We start from the raw sequence: 18,479 nt of genomic DNA on the forward strand, positions 1-18,479 counted from the left end.
GATCTCCAATTTTACTTTGCATGCCTATTCTCAGCTTGCATGTCCCTTGTCTTTTATGCATGGCTATGCTTTCTTCACTTTTCACACTGCCTAGTGTGTGTGCGCTTGTTTGTATGAGTGTTTGTGTGTGAGTGTGGGGGAGGGATCTCTTTTTTCACACCCCCTCCTGAATCCACATATGGCTACGGCCTGGTCCCTCATAATACCCAGAGCAGCATATAATACCTATTGTGAGCCTATTGTGAGCCAGATTACAGGTCTTCAATGAAGAGGTCCAGGAACCAAGAGGAGGACAAGCACATTGTCCACCTGACCAGAGCATGTGATGGTGTCTCATGGGATATGTGGAACACAAATGATGATCTGCTGAATGTGCTGAAGGATCAAGTCCTCAGGGGCATGGCCCTTGCCTCCAATATGAGCTCTCTGACCCCAGTCAGAGTTTTACCTATGAGAATGTTCTCGATCAGGGGCCAACAGAGTGTTTGTTGCTCCCTGGGGGAGGACATTGTGCTCGATGTTGTCCCACAAGCAGCATTGACCAAGGAGCTGACAGGGCTTGTTTCGAACCAGGGCATAGCCCCGGCTAGATACCTTCGATTGGGGTTTGTGGACTCAGAGGACCCTGAGCTGTCACTGGGAGTGCGGACCCATGAGTTATTCGGCTCTTCAGTAGCGAAGATGATGAACATGCATTACGACATCAAGCACCACTGGCCGTTGTTCAGCCGTGCCCTGACAATGTACTACCAGGACTCGGCTGCAGGTGATCTCCCCACGAAGCACGACATGATTGGGTCTGGTGGGCTTCTACACCATAGCAACAAGCAACACTGTGTACTCCACAATGTGCAGTTGGAAGGGGAGGATCACAGGCGATACTGTGAGTGGAAGTACTCATCCCGAACAGCCCCGATTGTCCAGAAGACATCTGAGTCTCAGGAAGAGGCTGAGGATGATGTTGACCTGTCGGACCTTGGCACAGCTGATTCAGCCAATGGGACCTCAACCCACCAAGAAGAGTCCATGGAAGACTGGAGCTCCTATTTCCTCTCTGAATTGGACGAGTCTGGCCCAGCGCTGGATCCTACGATGCAGAAGATCTCTGACTTTAACAGTGTGGCCTCGGTTCTCACGGACACTCAGATGGGTGCGGAATACAAGTTGAAGTTGGTGGGAGATGTTGACTTTGACTACCTTGTCTCTTACTGCACGCGAGCCGACGTTACAGGCCGAGGGATACTGCCACACCGCAGCTCCTGGGGCTCTGTCAATCCAGTGCTACTGATGGACGACTCCTGTCTCACGCAGGGAAAAAAGCCAACATACGTGGTGACTTCTCGCGCCAATCTCAGCCAAGTTATGCCAGACAAGGAGCTCTGTTACAATGAGGTTTTCTTGCCTGGAAGGCCAGTGAGCAGACTGAACCTGGACCTCGATCTTAAGTGCTGCTCTGTTCACCACAAACATCTCTCAGTGAAAGGGAGTGAACAAAGCATGTTCAAGCTAGGCAGGCTAATTGCCATCAGCCTGATCTCGGCCATAACCGATATATTGAACTCAATGTGCTCTTCCAGGCATAGTCCGTTACACTATGAAGATGTGGGGAAGGTTGCTGTGTACATGCGGGAATCGAAAAAAATGAAACTCAGCTTCAGGTTGCTCTGGTACCTGCCAGTGGAACTGTGCAGCTTCGGTGACATCAACTCGTACCACCACCTCATTAAGAAACTGGTTTGCAGAGCCCTCTGCTACGAGCTCCTGTCCTATCCCATCTCCAACAATCCAACACTTTCTATGTGTGGCTTGTGTAATATAGTCAAAACCAAAGCCACTGTTAGGAACATTGAGCTTGGTTCCGAGTCTCTGCTTGTTTTGTCTCCCAAAATGTCCCGAGAATCAGCCGTGGATGCGGGACCATATAGCATTAGGAAGTGTGTAAGGCTGCCCAACTGCCATAAAAGAGAAGTTCAGGGCACTGCAGCATTCAAATATGTGGCCACGTTCAACTCAAAGTATCCCGAGACACATTCAGAGAGTCCTGATGCCGCTTCTGTCGGTCTCTCATCCAACCGGATCTTGCCAGACGTCACCTCCTTGGGACCAGGGTTTGATAATGTGCTCTTCGGGAGTGCCCAAACCCCATTCAGGCTGTCCTCAGGGTTGCACAACAGAGAGCAGGTCCGGGAGGCTCAGGCTGCTCTTGAAAAGCTGTGGGAGGTACCCACCACAGTGGCTACATTGAGCTCAGGCCTGACCATTGTGCGGGCAAAACTTAAGTCCAAACACAAATGTCCAATACACAACAAGGTGCACACATCAGCCCTACTGGGGGCCTTTGTGATGCCACACGGTTTGAAATACCATTGCTTTGTGCCAAAATAATGTAACTCATGGAAAAAATAAAGACTATGACAACATGTGTTTTATTTATTAAATCATAATAACAAAATAATAACTATAAAATATGCAATTGAAAATTTCAAGTGCGAATGATGTGACTATATTCTACCAATACTCAAGCTACTCCTCAAAAAATGTTCCTTCAATTTCCAACTGTATCTGATTTGAAATAAAGTTTCCCCAGTATTACAGTCACCATATATATATATATATATATATATATATATATATATATATATATATATATATATATATATATATACTATATTGGAGCTTGAGCTTGTTGAAGGTGATAGTATTGGTGCCTTGATATCTTTCATTGTGTTGGAAGATACACTCCAAGTTAATGGTGTTGCACATCTTAGTGATTGTTAACACTTACCCATAGGTATGGCCCCAAATAACATGACCTTTGTCGAGCTAGCACACCAACTTCTGGTTGTAGCCTCTCTGGTGACCAACCCAATGAATATGCCATGGTTTGTCAGTGACCTGTACAAATGCACATCCATACCTGGAGTACAAAGTGTGATCGAACTGGCCAAAACCGTGTGTAGCAAGAACGAACACCTGTACGCGTGCTCAGGAACAGAGGCCAAATGTAGGTACCGCTGCCCTCTAGGCCAACCCAGGTGGCTGGACACCCACACTTGTGCTGATGTGTGCCCAGAAGGATACCATGTTGGCAGTATAACCAACTCGGAAATCTGCTTACGTCACAAGAGGTGCTCTGGTGACCAGGTCATGATACTCAAGGGCAGCACATGGCATGACACAGTGTGCAGCAAGCGAGGGGAATTTCACTCCAATAAGTTGATACCAGCCACACCATCTTTGGACGGTCATGAGGTCGACCCCATGACCGTCTTGACACGTCTGTGGATACGGGTCCTGCCGGAGACAGTTGTGCAGGAACTCTGTGCTAAGCAGAGCTCAACATCAGACCTTTGTTGGCGCAACTACGAGCTGCATGGGAACTTTCAAGACACTGAAAAGCTTTACATCGAACTGCTCAATTCAGGGTTTGAGGTATATGCCAACGACTTGTACCATGATGTGATCGAGCTCTTTCTCAAGCAATCCGTTATCAAGGTGAACTTGCCGAGTCCGTGGTGGACCCGAGATGCAGAGGAATTCATAATACCTGCCTACCTCACTACACCGGTCGGAATGCTGAACGATTATCAGGTCACTAACCTGAACCTGACATGGGCAGCGAAAGGCGCTGATGGTACCCAAGTTACCCTGATCCATGTAAATCATGGTGTCCTTCAGCTCCCGATCATATCCATGTACTCCCTGGGCGGAGGAGAGGATGCCTTCAAGCTGCGGAGGGGTTATGCAGAGGATTCAGTCTACCTCCCACTGATTATCAGTGACTTCAATTGTTTAAGACAGCGCAGCTTCGAGCTGACCCTGAAACTAAAATCAAAACTCGGTGCTGGCAATGAGGTGATCTTAAAAAAAGACATTCCTGTCAACTGCCACTGGGAGCCAATAATTAGCGAAGGGTGCGATTGCAACCAGGCGGTCAGGGACTACATAAACCCACTGGGTCCATGCTCACCGGCTTGCCTGGTCGGGGCCAATGCCCTGACCCCCCAGTCCGGTTGGACTCTGACAGTTTCTCACAATCCCCCTGATCCTGCCTCCCCACGGATTGGCAGGAGCCTGTTTGGCTCTAGCTCACCGAGCACAGAGCGCTTCTGTCTGGTTACCGAGTTTGCGTTTGACTTGCTCCATGGCCCTAAGCATTCGAGCCCTGCAGCACCATTTGACATGCAACATTGTGACACAACCCTCATTGAGTTGCGAGTTCTCACAAAAAAAATTGCACCCATTGCGAGTATGTCTCATAGCAACAAATCAGGGGAATCAGACATCTACCCACCCAATCTTTATATCTCTGATAATGCAATGAGAACCATAGCCACCGCAACAAGACAGAAGTGGCCAAGCCGCCTTGGCATCAAATTCCGCTTCGACTCAGGGCCCACGCGGGAAAAGATGGCATCGATCTTCAACTGGATGCTACAGCTAAGCCGCATGGGTGACAGTGTTCACTCTCATTTCATCGTAGCTGTGGTTGAGATGGCTGTCAAAGAGTTTTCAGTTCGGGACTTTGAGTTTCTGCAGTTCATGTATGGCTCAGAGCTTGAGATCATACCAGCCCTAAGGGCTTGTGATCTGGCAGAGGTCCTGAGCATCAGCAAACGCATGCCGCATGCTGGCCGCAAAGTCACTCAGAGCAAGGCCGCTCAGGCTGAAACCTTGCTGAAAAGGCTCGGTGAGGTGGTGGCAAAACACGGGTTATTCCTCAACACTGAGACCATTGGTGTTTTTTCGCCGGAGCTCTCCCAACAGACCAAATGCAGCAACATTAAGCCGGGTCGCTGGACATTGGGTCCCAAGGTTGGCCCTTCCCTAAATGTTCCATCTGTAGAAAGATACCCAGAGCGGTCTGGCGTTATTCTCTTTGAGGAGATGTGCCGGCGTAGCAACAACCGAGCCGGAATCGTGTTGACTATGCCCACAAGTCGTTACCGCCAGAAATGCTCCTCAATTAAAGTTTTTAACAGGCACACACATAAAGATCCCAACGACCTTGTGTACACCCTTGCTGAGCTGGATGATATGGCACAGGATATGTCCAAGTGGGGTGTTAGACGCTACTCCCTGGGCTATCTGGATCACACATATGGAATGTCAGACATGGGCGGCAAGTCGACTTTCAAACTGGTCTCAGACAGCATTCTTAACCAGGCTTACCATCGCAAGCTCCACTATGTTTACACCGAGACCTCAGGTGAGGGCTATGCGTATTACCCGCTCACCAAAGTATATGGCGTGTACAAGCTCGCTGCTGGCATTTTTTTCCAGCAGGCAGATGCTGGCCCCAGGACCATGGGTTTTGTCCCCGTTGCCAAATGCGTGCCTGAAATCCGTCTGGGTTTAGCTTCCGATATGAACCTGGGCACTGAGCAGAAAGGGGTGGGTGCTACAGTATCTGATCCTATAGATGCTATTCATGAAATCCCCTATGGTGTGTGTGCTGTACCGCTCCACGATCTAGGATCAGTTCCCAGTGCATGTGCCAGGCACTTCCATAGGTCCATGGCCTTTGTCAACCTTGAGGGCGAGACAATGTCTGTGTTTTTCCCTGACAGGAAGCGTGGTCAGCAAAACCTCCGTTTCCCCGCCCTAGACACCACACTAGGAGTGCACGATGGCAAACTGTGGCCTGGTGAGGTGGAGGCCGGCAGCGGCTGTTACAGTTTTGTGAGTCGAGCCAAACACACTACCAGGCTCACTTTCACCTACCCTGCACAGCCAGATACTCCGGTAGGCTGGCTATCAGAGCTCAGTGGGCCCAAGCTTGAACTTGATGGTCCCCAAGGTATCCCATTGGTGTCCTCACACAATGATTGGAACGCTGACCTTGGGCATTTTGAATTGGAGATAGAGCGCCGCATGCTATTATCACATGCAACCGCTTGCCTTAAGGGTTCTCTGTTCTGCTTGGCTTTAGCTGATTATGCTAATTCATGGCCCCAGGGAGGGCTTGGAATCCCGGTCACCATAGAAACCTTGAAAAGCAACACCACAGTCACCTTTGAGGTGTACCATGGTGCACGCCGCTTTAGGGTACCATGCAATTTAAAGTCCTTTACCCTGGGCTCTGTGAAGCCCAGGATGCCCTTTACACATCACCCCATCTTCACAGACAATGGAAATGATGCTGCAGTGGCTCAGTATAATCTGATGATATCAGAAGTGCAAAGAACTACAAAAAATGTTCTCCAGTCCCTGGACAATCTACACTGTGGTGGAGAGCCTGAACCTCCATTGCGGCTCTCGAACAGAGCTCTTGTCCGTGTTGAGAAATGCCTGAGCTGGGCTACATCTAACATATTGAGGCTTGAGAAGGACCTGATAGGCAACAGCTCCAGCAAGATCACATCTCCTGCCATGGAGACCCTAGCAGCCAGGGTATATGCTATCAACATCACAAGCTTAATCTTGACCGTATTAATAAACTCTGTGACAGGTTTCCTGTTCCACTTTATTCATAGGGATCGTTACAGGTCCCTGGGACATAACAAATTCAAATGACCTATCAACTGGGCTCTGCAGCAGCACCATTGTTCCTCCTCTGCAGCCATACTGCAGTGCTGCTCTTAGCCATAACAGATGCTTCCTCATCTTCCAAGACACTTTACCGCTCCCAAGAGAGCCTCCATGGACACCATATTCCAGTCCCGGAAAGGAAGGCTAAGCTAGAACCCAAGACTAACAAGCGTGGGGCGGTCACACAGTTACTGGAGAAGAACGGACAGCGTAGTGACTACAGAGTGATCCTACCAGCAGGCAAGTGGAAGATCCGTACTTCATCAGAGCTTATGGTCTATGTTTTCTCCCTGGGTTCCATGTGGAAGAACCTGCTAATTTGGCCACATGATAACTGCTCGATCAGCATGTGCAAGGGTATGGTCCAGGTGAACGGAAAACAAGTTTGCGACTCACTTTGCTATACAGGCAAATGGAGCGAAGCAAACACAATTCTCCGCCATGCAGAGGCTGAGTTCAATAGGGCTGTTGCCAAGCTGGATGCAAGCATCAGAGATATGGAGGCCCTGTCTGACACTCACCTGCACGAGGGCTACGATAGCTTTTCTCTGGATGTTATGGCTTTAAGCAAACTCTTGAAAGCCAAACAGAGACCGGCAGGCACCGTGGACGTATTGAGGCCATATCGGGATATGGTCAGGAATGTCGCTACCGAATTCAGCTACGTTCACAGGTCAGACTCCTCAGACTCAATCCACCACACTGACCAGCTGAACTACCGAATAGAGGACTGGATGAGTGAGGCGCTTCAGGCAGCTACACAATATTCCTTGGCCACGACAGTGCTGAATGGGGCCCAGCATACACTGGCAACCTGCTCTCAGGGCCTTATTATGTCAGACATGACAGGCTGCTACCCAGGCCTGCATAGCAGCCTAGGACTTTTCACTGACACTCCACTCCTCAATGTGATCCACACCAGCTATGAAGGTGTTGTGATTGTTGTGAGACGCACCCAGTTCACCCCCATCAAGCTCTCTCACTGGTACATGGCCTTCACTGATGTTCGGACCGGTAACCAGACCTGCTGGCTTGAGCGGCACATGGTCACGGATGGAGCCACAGACTACACTGAGCCCTTATGCAATGCCCAGGGCTTATGTGACATGCCAGTCCAAGCAGACAGGGTCACAGCATCCTGTGAGCCAGATGAGGCCATGTGGCTGAGCCCATTGTGTCCTGTGGTTTGCGGCACACATTGCTTTGGCCCTCTATGCTACAAACCAGAGACCAGGACCTACAGTCTCAGGTCACCGCCGGGCCTGCGGCCCACGCCAGTGAGTGGACTGGCACCACGCAGTGTGCACAAGCGTACTTGTGTGATCAGTACGAAGATGCTCACCAGCCCTGAGTTAGCAGCGGGTATGGAGCAGGCTGGAAAGCAGGCCGAGACCGTGTCTCATTTGGTAAACCGTGGAGTGGGCATGCTCGAAAGGCTGCTGGAGCTGGAGAAGAAAACCAAGGCTCTTGTAAAGCCGACGAGTAGGGAAAATCTGAGTGAATGTGATAGGATTTCTGAGCAGCTGTGCCAGTCCCTGCTGGGCAGCAGCGGATGGATGAGCATAGGCTCACTGGCTGTCTCTCTCATTTTATGTGTGGTCATTGCTATATGGGCCGCCGTGTCACTCAGTCCCAATGAAAACCCGATGCTATTGCATGACATGAAACGCAGGGCTTGGTGACCATAATAGTGCATTGCATTGTGATGGACACCTCATTGGACACCTGAGTTTTGTCCTAAACTTAATCTGATGTAGTGTGACCTAGTGTAACAAGGAATAATTTAGTCCCTTAATTCCGCCTGCGTGTGTTTTTGGTCCTAGACAACTAGTGAAACTTTTCTTACTGATGATGATGATGATGATGATGATGATGATGACGATGATATATAGTGGTGGGACCAAGGGCTATACAAGACAACTTTCTTCGAACCTCAACAGCATTCTTACTAGTGATGGATGAAGCAACACTGTTAGAGCTGAGTTCAAACTCAACATATGAACTGCTTAAAGCTTCAGTAAAGCAGAGCTATCAACTAAGACCCTGGCTCCCCGTGCCTTGTATGGATTGCAGATGCTTTCTTCTTAGCAAGCCTTGTGGAGATGGGTTCAAAATATCATCATTGGTGGTCTCTACTAATTCCCAAATCCCAGAGTTGCAATGGTTCATGTTCTACCTTGCTCGTAATCCGGGCAAATTCCTTGAATACCAAAGGCTACTACAGAAAGCAAAGGCTAGCTGCTGCAGAGTCACTTCACAACTGGATCCTGTGTGTCAAAAACGTGAGCACTGGTTCAAAGTGACAAGCACAGGCAAAGCTTTACAGGAAACAGAAGCTATTGGGTTTTGGTTTACCAAAACCCTCTTAAACAAAATAGCCAAGGACAGCTCGAAAAATGCCCTGTGCAATTTGAAGTGTGTCATGTATTATGTGCTGGACAAATTCTTGGCATACTACTCCAGCTGGGACAAGGAGGAAGAACTCCCTGAGGTTACTTGTATATGTCTTATGTATATTTTGCAAAGTGAACCGCCACACTTTGCTATGACCTGCAGAGACTCTTCACCATTCGAATGGTTCCTGTACTACTTGTCCTACATATCAGACAAGTCCCCTGAATACCAGAAGCTGGTGTCCGATGCAAAGTATCCCTGTGTTGAATTCACATCTGCTGTGCTACATGATCTCAAAGAGCGAAACCCTTTGAAAGAGTTGGATCACTTCGCATCTACTGAGCTAGGTTTGACGAAAGAATGGCGACCAAAATATCCACAAGATTGTGAGGTGAAAATCTGCCTGATAGGCGATGAAGTATTGGCAAGTAAGAGAGCAATCTCCCATAGGTATAATATCCAATGGCCAATGGCACTGAAAAAAAAAGAGTTTCAATGGGTCAAGGACAGAATGAAGTCTATCGTGTTGTATGCAAGGAGTACATTTATGGAGAGAACAGAAAAAAACAGACGGATTTCCAAAGTAGAGACATCAATCTCAGAGAATGTGGACACTGAAGGACTCAGCACTGTCACCGTAACCGCAAATAACCTGTTGGTTGGTAACCCTCTGAAACACAAGATTTTCGAAGTGTTGTGTGATGCTGGTTGCAAGATTGCATGTCGAAGAATATTCAATGTAGAGACATCAATCTCAGAGAATGTGGACACTGAAGGACTCAGCACTGTGACCGTAACCGCAAATAACCTGTTGGTTGGTAACCATCTGAAACACAAGATTTTCGAGGTGGTGTGTGATGCTGATTGCAAGATTGCATGTCCTACACAATCTGAGTGAGTTGCAATGGCATAGTTCACTTGCCCATGCTAAAGGACTCTGTGACCTTGCCTCATGAACAGGCAGGGAGCTCTCAACAAATAGACTGCACTGCAGTACTATGTCAGTTTTGAGATGTCAAAAGAAGCTTGGGGGGGGGGGGGCATTCTTATTTTTATTTTTTTTTATTCCTCAAATGATTAATAAACGTGAAATAAATGAATGGGAAAAAGTTTTGTCTCTGTCTTCTGATTTCTTGAATGGTGATTGGTTGGTTCACTAACATTTAACATGAACCTTTAGGTGCCCTCCAGACTAGGCACGGTTGCCGTCGGGGCTGCCACTAAGATCAGCAATGTTCGCTCTGCGGTGAGACAAACACACTCGCTCAGTGAGTAAACGCCATGCGGTATTTCACAAAGGTGAACACAATCGATCTCTCACGGCCCGCGTACGCATGCACAAACGAGCACGCAGGGATTTCACGAGACCGTGCCTGCTCTCCTCGCCGCCACAAAACTTTGCTGTGCGGCCGAAAAAGCCGCCCGCCTCTCATTGAAAATTATGTGTAAAAAGGGGCAGACCATACCACCTCTATCATCATAATTTTGGTCCGCCCCAAAAAGGGGCAGACTTATACAACCTAAGCCTATATATCTCAGAATATTGTAGGAGTCTCATTCACTGTTTGAAACAAACATTTTGATCATCTCTAGTATCATGGCAGAAACTAGCCACTTTGTGTTTTGTAGCTCTAAAAAGCAATACAAGCTGATCCAAGAGAATGAATCTATGCTGAAGAAGTGCAACTTCTACTGGGGTCCACTGAGTGTAAAGGAGGCCCACAGCAAACTTTCAGCTACCCCTCTGGGAACTTTCCTCATCCGTGACAGTACTCATCCGATGTACCTTTTCACACTGTCCTACAGTTCCTCTGAGGGTACTCGGAGCACACGCATAAAGGTGGAAGAAATGGGATTCATTTTTGAAAGTGAACCTGCACGTCAGTTCCCAACCATATTTTCTCTGTTAAAAGATTTCAGAGATATGGGTAAAATCACCATCGCTCTCCGGATAAAAGGGCCTGATTCGAGGGAGAGTGATTATGTGAATGACCAACTGCATACAAAAGAGCCCGATGTGAAGGAGAGGGATTATGAGAATATGCACATGCCTAATTGGGGAATATTTTGAGGAAAATGTGGAACAGCTTGAATCTGAACTCATCCTCAGAGCATTCGACAGCAGCACCATCGAGAGTGTCCTGAAGAGTGATGCAGCCGCTTGGTTGTGACACATCTGAACTCTAAGCAATAAAGAGAGTGGTGTGAACTGTGCAATGCATCATGAGTGCTGAACTTATCCTTCTCTAGCATATACATGACCCGTGGACAGGAAAACAATAGAGGAGCATCACCAGACTCAACAATTATTATTATTTTAATCGGGCAGCAATTGGACCACTGAATGAGCCTGTGGCCACAGCACACTGAACTGAAGAATGTTTTTAATGCACATACTGATTAGATCTGTGTTGTCTAAATATACTCTCCTTTACATACTTTCACGATTCTTGAATGTTTATTCTCATTTGTTCACTTTTAAACACTTTACTTCCACAATTTTATTTTTCTGTCTTTTAGTAGAATTGAGTTACTTACAATGTGATGCAAGAATAAGGTTTGATTCTGACGTGTTCTAAACCAGTAGTTCCTTCTGTAGAATGTGTATTTGTTCTTCATTACACCTAATGCTGAAATCTCACAGAACATGCTTTCCAGGTTTTAAAAGGTTTCAAATAAATTATAGAATCAGAATCAGGGAATCAGAGTTTATTTATTGCCATTTATTATTAATGTTTCATCACAAAAACAAATAGTAATCATGGTTTTGGCCTGGGATCCTTCACTGCTCCCACAAACAGCATTATGGGACCCTTCTCCCAGTCCCAAGTTGTGATGACATAGATGAAAGGCTGGTCCACAATATATTTGAGAGGATTGTTGGATCTGCCACAAGGAAATATGTTCTTTTTGTCCATGAACAGCAAGCCCTCCTCTTGAACATCCACCACACAAGTCTGAGTCATCCAACTTAACCCGCCTAAGGGCACATTCACCAGCTCCATTGTCTTGATCAGAGAATGTTTGGATTCCGTACTCCATTTGGGGAGCAGCAAAGTGTAAGACCCTGCCTGTTTGGCATCCTTCAAGTCTAAGTAGTGTGTGAGGTCAGGGACACGCTTCAGCAGTTCAAACACATCACTATCCTCGCCCCTCTGGGGTATCAGGATGTGCATGTAGGCCTTTTTTCCTCTGTAGGGCAGGTGTAGAACCCTGAAGTGCTGAAGGTCTTCGGTTACCAGGGTTGAGGTGTTCTTGTCCTCCACACGTATCATGGCCTGTACCGAAATCCATCCTTGAAATCCTGGTGGCGAGGTGCGGAACACACAACCAGAGGTCTCCAAATTATCAAAGTGTGTTTCCCAGAGGCCCTTAAAATGCACTTTGTTCCCTATACCGAATCTATGGTTCTCATGCTCTTGGACTTCAAAAGACATGTCTGTCATTTGCACCAAGTCAGATATCCGATCTGTCAAACCCCATGGATTGAGTACTGAGTCGGTCCACTCTGGGGTGGGAAGACGCATGTTTCTTGCCTCCTTTATCTGAGCGTGACGCACAAGGATGGATGCACATCCTGCAATGCCTGACAGGCTAAGGCACATGCTCTTGCTCCTGTTCCATGCCTCAGAGAGAAGTAGCTTTTTCAAAACTTCTGTTGCGTTCTCCATGATGGTGTAATTGCAGCAGCTTCTGTTCCAGGTCTTGATTCAGATCTGTTCATCTGAGGCTGTTCAGGGCTTTATGAGCTTATCCATTCTTAATAACCCGCCTCCTTTTTTGCCCTCTTTTTTGGTCAGTTGCTTAGTTACATAGTTATTATCATTATTATTTGTAATAAATATAATAGAATGTATTTGGTGTTCTGGTACATTCCCTTAATTTGACACATGTTATGTGCCTCTCAGAATACAAAGAATGAATACGGAGGTTCAAGCTTCATTTTGTTAAGTTCAAGTTTATTGCAAAGAACATTCACATCATTTTTTTTAAATTATTCAGGCGATTCCAAGATACTTTCATTACATGTCATCAGATTGAGTAAGCAGACATCTCAGATCATATGGTTATGCAAGACCACTACCACAAAACCTTAGCCATTAGCATGAAATGTGAAGGTTTTTTCCCCTTATATGCAGATATCCCGCAGCCTAGGGAAGCGCTGTCCATGCAGTCTGGAGAAGGCAGTCAACATGTCTGTGATTTGTCCCTGTGGCTGTTCTTGTTCTTGTATTCCTTCACTGTTAACGTTGATGACCACAGGTCTGCTGCCGAGGTACGTGTTTCGCACATCTCGCCAGCTCTGCTTCATGTGTACGCGATGTACCTTGAACATTTTGCCATCATGACAGTGAAACACGATGCCCTCAACCTGTCCCTCTGAGTTTCCCTCAAACCAGGAAGACATCTGTTGCAGGTCTAGAGGTGGAGGATTTTTCACAAGCAGAGTTCCATGAGCCACCAGGAGGTAGATCGAATGTCCCAGTCTATAGGGGTTCCTGTTGACCCTGTCTCCAATTAGCTCCAGCGTCTGTCCCAGTAGATCAGCCAAAGGAACCAGAGCAATTTCCAACAGATCTGGATCTTCGGAGCTGGGCCTCAGAACGATGGCTGCACCAACATCATAGTTCACTACAGAAGATTGCATTCTATAGAAGTTGTTCCCTTTGCTTACTGGAATCCAACCTAAGGCATATCTTTCTTTAGGAGAAGGGGGACTGCAAGCGGGTATCCACGTTTTTGGCCCACTCTTAAAATCCTTCTCTATGTTCCATGTGAAACCTTCACAACTCTGGTCATGGGAGTTGAGATACTCTATGAGTCTCTTCTCTCCTTGATAATTGGCTCTCCTTTGTCTTTTTGCAAATAGGTATGGCTGACCTTCAAACATTGTCACATAACAGCAGAAGCCATCCAGCTTTTCTGTGAGGAGTGCACTATGAATATCAGATTTCAATACTGCAGGATTCAGGTTTCCCGTTGCAACAATCTGAAATGGCTGGCCTGCACGCTTGTTAGACTGTGTATCTTCTGACATCGTCTCAAATACACACTGCATTTTTTGCTGGACTGACACTAGAATAGACATTTTGTTAGTTATTTCGGTTGTCTTGGTCTGGGTTTATCAGAGTCCTTTCTAAGTTGCTCAAAGCTTATGGCTCTGTGCTCTCTCCCTTTATAGTGTGTTTGGCAACACCCCTAACTGTGCCTCCTCCCCTAATAGTCTTGTTTTCTACAAAGAAGGCCTTCCTGAAAGAATCATTGAAAGAATCATGCTCCTCCAGGTCCAAGTGAGAAGAAGTACACCATTAACCAAAGCACAGCCTCCCGAAGGAATCGGCTCTCACATCCTTGGTGGTTCCACCTGGCCCCAATGAAGAAATGGGCAGCTTTGAAGAACTGTAAAGACCACCTACAGCTACAACACCACAGCTGTGCCTGCCCTGCTCACTAAATGGTGTCCATGATTTCTGTACAACTGCGACGAGTTTGAATGTCAAAGGCCATAAAGAGAAAGACAAGCCAGAAGGACACAAGGATAAAGATGGAATCCCTATCTGTAGAGATGACTGAGGCCGATCTTGAGTGGCTCAGAGACAATGAAGGAGCAGTAAAGTCAAGACTTGAAGCCCTGAGAGACGAGATCGCGGAGCGCACAGGATACAGACCAGAATTCTACTTGGAATGTGAAGTGAAATTGTCCCCTGAGGGAGTTATGGAAATAGAGATGTCTTCCTCAAAATCTTGGCCTGTTCTTTATGAACTCGTAGACCACTTGCAACGGAACTATCGCCAGAACCACAGCAGTCACCACCTCAGTCACAACTTCAAACTTTTGGTGGAGCATGTGAGGTCAGCTTGCAGTGCCTTCTACAAACACATGAGCAAGGCGATCGGTGCCCCTATTGCCACAAAGAATTGGATGAAACCCAGGTTCACATTCAACGTAGTCCTCAACCATGATTTTCATTCAAAGACCCATGATGATGTCTGTGTGAGGGTATTGAAAGACAAAAAGTTACCCATCTTGGAGGCAATTAGGTTGCTCATGTACTTACTGGTTTACAACACTTACAAGACCGAGCAAAGGTTTTAATGAGTAAACACTGCAAGTTGCAGAAAGCAAAACAAAAAAGGCGGTGAAAGGGTTTGTCCCTTTCAGGAAACCTGCTAGGTGCACGTTCATGAGCGGAAAATAATAAAGCAGAGTAAAACGTTTTTGGTGTGTGTTTGAGTGTTTCTTTTGTTGGCTTTCAGGTTACGTCTTTGGTCTTAGTTTGTATTCTAGTTTCTTTGAGACCTTTTAGCCGGCCATCATTACCCATCACAATTCGCTCTAGTCACTGTCCTCATAGTCACTATCCTCATTGGGCCGCTTAAGGTACGGGTTACTGATAGTGGTGTGAACGTCCATATCAGATTCGGCATTCCAGCTTTTGTAGTATGAGATGTCCCAGTCCGAATCAGAGCATTCTTCATCTAATTCTTTGACTATCTTTGCCACGCTCACATTATCCTCAGCCATGAGGCAGACCCTCTCTGTCTCCACAGTTGTATCTTGTGGGTCCAAACGCACCGGGGCGGGATGAACATTTGTCTCTGGTGACTCCTTGACCAGCATTATACGGCTAATGGTCTCACATATCTCTGCTGAAGGGGTGACTGTCAGTGATGCTCCCTTAGAAGTGATCCTAGGAGTTATTTGACTCATTGTCTTTTTTGGGGGTTTGAGGCCCAATTCCTGGGGGCTCTTGTGGCTGCCTGGGCACCTGATCTGACAAGGCTTCGGAAAGAAGAGGCAACCGACTCTGGTTCAAAGCTGTCAACTATTGTACCTCGCTAATAGTGATCTTTGGATGTATGTTCATTGAAGTGTTTACTCTGCCTGTTTGAATAATTCTATATAAGTGGGTCCCCTTCGGAAAAGCTCTTGCCCATGTGGCAAACGCAACGGGAGATGAGTGTTGTGTAGTCCACGAGCAGCTCAGAAAATATAGCCCTCTTGCATGATGGACAGGTAGTGTACACTTGCTTCATGTCAGTATATGTCAGTGTGTTGACCGAGTTGGTGCAGAGGGGCACATAGATGACACTGACCCCGCAGCATGAAGAGGCAAAAGTCATCCTGTCAATGTCGAATTCCACGTCAATATTCTTCGGGTTGCCCTGTACCTCGGACGAGCGGAAAGTCTGGTTCTTTAGACATCTGACACAGCGAAGGTCACCCTCACCAACTCGGGGCTTACCTAATGGCTGCCCAGGCACCAGCAGTACCTGCTCACAGGCGGGCCTGATCCAGTTCATGTAGCAATTAAGCACAGCATATAGCTCAGTCAGAACATGCTCATCACATTTGGACAGCTCTGCAAAGTCCTCTTGGTTAATCAGTTCTACCGCTGGCTTCAACCAAGGCATGCAAGCGGCCGCGAGCTCCAGTGGGCTGTCGGTGGTATAGGTCATGGCCAGTCTGAAGAAGCAGCTGAGTTTCAACTCAAGGTCACTCTTAGCCAAACCCACGTAGCCTACCTGTTTCACTGTCTGAAAGGCCTTGATTAGCCTGTTGTGGTAAGACTGTTTTCTCTTGAAAAAGGCCAACGCATGCCACTTAACACCACATTGCTTGCTTGCTCTGGACTTGCTGCTGACCCCTGTTTTTGAGCTACTCTGGCTGGGGGGGACGTAGCCCATGCATAGGAGCCAAGCCGCCTCCCTGACCCTCCTTAACTGTGTCACATGCTGGGCGGTATTAAGGCCAAGGTTCCTGGATAGATATCTATAAAAATGAGCCATCAGCCCCAATCTAAGTAGTGGCTTCTTGTCCTCCCTCTCTGATACTGCTTCCCTGCTTGGCTTCCACTTCTCATAGCACCCCTCTTCTTCTGAAGTCAGTGCTGTGGCCAGAGTGTCCCAGTAAGATAGACAGAATTCATATGCTTTTTGACAGCCTGGAGCATTGGTTTTACACATCAGCAATTTCACCAGTTCCTTTTTAGCATCATTTTCCCCACAGTCCCCACGACTCTTAGAATGACAAGCAGCAGAGCTCAGGCACTGAATGTATGCCTCCCCGAGGAGGGTTTTTGCCTCACGGTTGGACCCGACCACTTTGACCTGAAATATGGAGTGGATCTTTTGCCCATGACCCACGTGCTCCTCAACTCGCCGCCCGTGTTCCATGTCTACTGCCCCAGTGCTGCACCAAAGAAAGTGTTTGTGCTGCACGCAGAACACCTGGGTCACTTCCTGAATATTGGAAACGGCCGAGCTAGCAAAGATCTAACTGACCACTCCAAACGTCCATATGATGAGGTAATCTGGGAAAACCTGGAAAGACTGCAAGGCAAAGATACTCTCCTTTCTATGTTAAGAGAATGTGTGACCTCAGAGTCCACATACAATAAACTTAGAGATAAACAGCCCTGGAACGTGTTCAGCCTTGAAGGAAAGCAGGATACCCCTCAACTGATTGCCTTCGTCTTGAAGCTACTGGACACATTTAAGGTGGAAGAGCTGGCCACAGATGAGCCAATTACACACGCCAAAGGCTCCGAGCCTCGACACATGGTGTTCTTTTATCTGGCACAGTTTCTTGCCGGGCGCCTGGCCTTCGAGTTGCCACCTCAGAGCTTGGGGATGATCATGAGCGTTGCCTCAGCTCCTTTTCTTGAGTACAACTTTCTCGAGTCAATGTTCCCTGCTATGCTGATGAAACCCATGTTCCTGCCGGTCTGCCTGAGAGGGTCTTGGGTCTACACTCTTTTCCGGGGTTTCCATTTCTCCGAAGGCACAGACTGCACCCCATCTGATAAAGGCTTTAGATGGATCGCCTCAGACATGGCAGAACGACTTGACCCTAAACATTGGGTGGGGGAGGAAGAGCGGCATCGAGACCTCTGGCGTTATGCGCCACAGATGGGAGACCGAGCAAAAACTCTACAGACTGGTGCAAATGTGGCCACGAAAGTGGTTGGCGGCAGAGACCTGGAGCGCGAAGTCAACCTCACCATCTGCAAGTACCTGCTTTCTGACCACATGATGGCCTACCTGCAGTGTCTGGTGTTTGCTACAATGCGCAACATGCTACCTTGCCGGTACAACAGCCAGTGTGGAGACCTGCATACAGTGGATGGCAACGTTTTGATGATGCGTAATGCCATTGTAGCTCAAATAAAGGCACTGTATGAAAACATCAAATTGAATGGTCCCACAATGTTACTGTGTACTGGTACGGGTTTCGGCTGCAGTCAAGAGCCACAGTATGGAACAGTGTGCACTGGGCGTACGTCTTTTAAGGCCACACCATACGGAAACCAAAGGTCCAAAAATTTCTCTAACAAGAAGTTCAACACCATTTTTGTTGAGATGAGCATGTGCAAAAGCACGTACATGTCTGATATGATCGATATATCTCTGGACACTACGACTGCTCTGGGTGAGCTGAAGAGTAAGCTTGGCTCTCTGGTGGACACTCCATTCAACTGGCTTGAAAAGCTCAAGGCGTTCCGCAAACCCGAGACGCAACTGGGTGTGTACCTACGCTACAGCCCCTTCAA

This window comes from Nannobrachium achirus, assembly GCF_963921795.1.
Source record: "Nannobrachium achirus genome assembly, chromosome: 1".
NCBI classification, from domain to species: domain Eukaryota; kingdom Metazoa; phylum Chordata; class Actinopteri; order Myctophiformes; family Myctophidae; genus Nannobrachium; species Nannobrachium achirus.